Source organism: Equus przewalskii, chromosome 24, assembly GCF_037783145.1.
Source record: "Equus przewalskii isolate Varuska chromosome 24, EquPr2, whole genome shotgun sequence".
Classification (NCBI taxonomy): domain Eukaryota; kingdom Metazoa; phylum Chordata; class Mammalia; order Perissodactyla; family Equidae; genus Equus; species Equus przewalskii.
The window spans coordinates 2816326-2818588 of record NC_091854.1 but is presented as its reverse complement, the minus strand read 5'-3'; positions in this window follow the sequence as shown (position 1 = coordinate 2818588).

The following is a 2263-nucleotide window of genomic DNA, read 5'->3' as shown; positions in this document are numbered from 1 at the left end:
ATGCATCACTAAGAGAACCACATAAGGAACTGCTAACATTTCAAAAGCACGGATTTTCAAAATGGTATATATATGTGTCTAAAATTGCTGGTGTGCTATAATTAATTTCTATTCTATTTTAAAGGGTCATTTGCTTATCTTTTATAGACAATTTTTACAGCTTATCATGAATCCCTAGAGCTGCTAAGATTAAGTCAATATATTTTCATGAATAGTATGTAAATATATTTGAGTATCTTAGTGTTCTTGACACAGCCTAAGGTGTTTCATGTGAATGTATCCAACATTTTGCTTTCTGAGGGAGAAAATGTATTGCTATGCTTTATTGCGGCGCATACTGTAAATATCCTTTAAGCTTGTTCTGTATTTCCACACTGCTTCACATCATCTATTTAATTTTTTTATATATGCCGCATAATAAATGCATGATGCTAAATTCAAACTTTGTAAGTGTCTGACCCATCATAAGTCAATTTCACATCTTTTTCATATCTTTCTCTGTGCTTCACTGATCTGGTCAGAACATAGACTTCCTTTTATATCAACAGAGATTTTGTCCTGTGACTGAAGCCATGAAATCAGACGAGAACCTGGGAAATACCAGAGAAATATTGTTCAATGTTATTATTACTGTGGCTGACTTTTTCAATTTTGTTTCTCAAAAAAAAAAAAAAAAAGCAAAAGCAACCAAACTTCTCTGAGATTACCTAAAATCACACAAGGCTAAAGCTGGTTCCATCACCAAATTCTTCAGATGAAGGAAATGAGATGCAAATTGCTGGCCTAGGTCACATTTCAGCTAGGGCAGAAGCAGGAATAAAACCCAATACTAGTCCCCAGCCCGATGCTCTTCTCAGGCATCACTCATCTTCGCTGGTTGTTTTAAAAAGACGTGGAAATGGCAATGCGGTGGGAGGAATTGAACAAGGGCTTTAATATAAAGTAGCTGAGGCTCTTGCACTTATTAGCTGTGTGACTTTGGGTGTGTGACAATCCCTGTGAAATTCAGTTTTCTTATTTATAAAGTGTCAGTAATAGTACCTGACACACAAGATCCTTCTCAGAAGTAAATGAAATAAGATAATAGATACAGTATACAATGCCTGCCACATGGTAGGCATTTAAATACAGTGTATCTATTACTATTATGATTATTTGAAATTAGCATTTTTATAGTTAATCATTACGATAAGCCTGAGTAATCTTACAGCATTCTATGGTATGAGACAAGCACCGGCTGGGCAGAGCTCACCTGACACGGGAAGAATCCAGCATTGCTTTGGCAGACTGTGGCTGCGCCCAGTTTAGCAGTAATTAGTCCTAGTCAACCAAGGTAATCTGGAAATTGGCTCTCAGATCATATTTGCAATTTTATGTGGAGAGATGATTCAATATTCGGTAATGGTTAGGTATTTTCAGTGTTCAACCCTGAAGTCCTTGTGTAAATAGGATTGTTCTCGAAATGGAATGGAAGTTTTGTGTGCAATATGATGGCAGGAGCAGCCCCTTAATCAGATTTACACAGAAAAGGAGGAGATTGTGCCATCATGTGAATGCCGATGAGAAGATGCGCTGAATGGGAAAATCAGTTATTTTTAACGATAATGTAAATATTAGCAGTAATAACTGGACACAGAGTTGTCATTCCTGCCTCTGTCTTTGATAAAGGAGAAAAGAATCTTATGTTTGTTTGTCATGTTATGTTTGAACAGTATTTTTACTTCAAATAAGTCATTAAAATAGCTTCTAAATTAAATACGTTTCATAAGATTATCCAGTGATTGAGTAAAGAATGGGAAAATTAGGGATAAACTTTTACGTGAAGAAGAAATATTTTTGCAATAATAGTCATTTTATGTATATATTTTACATACATATATAAACATACACATATATACACATTTATGTTTATATGTAATCATAGTCATTTATTGTATATGATGATAATGACAAATACTTGATAGGTCAAACCCTATGTGTGTTGAGCTCGCTGTGATCCATGACTCTGGAGTTGTTACTATGAGCAGGACTTTTACTGGAAAAAATACTACCATATTAAGAGTGGAAGCTGTAGTATCTCTACAGCTCAGTTTCTGATCTTTAAAATGAGAGGGATTGTACCAAATGACCACTTAAGTCTTTTCAGCACTAAACTCTGAAAACAATTCTATCAGCAATTCAAAGACATCAGTTCAAAGATAGTCTTTGTTCCTATACGTGGACCCGGAACCCATCAGGACTGAGACTGGAGGGGAGAACTTCC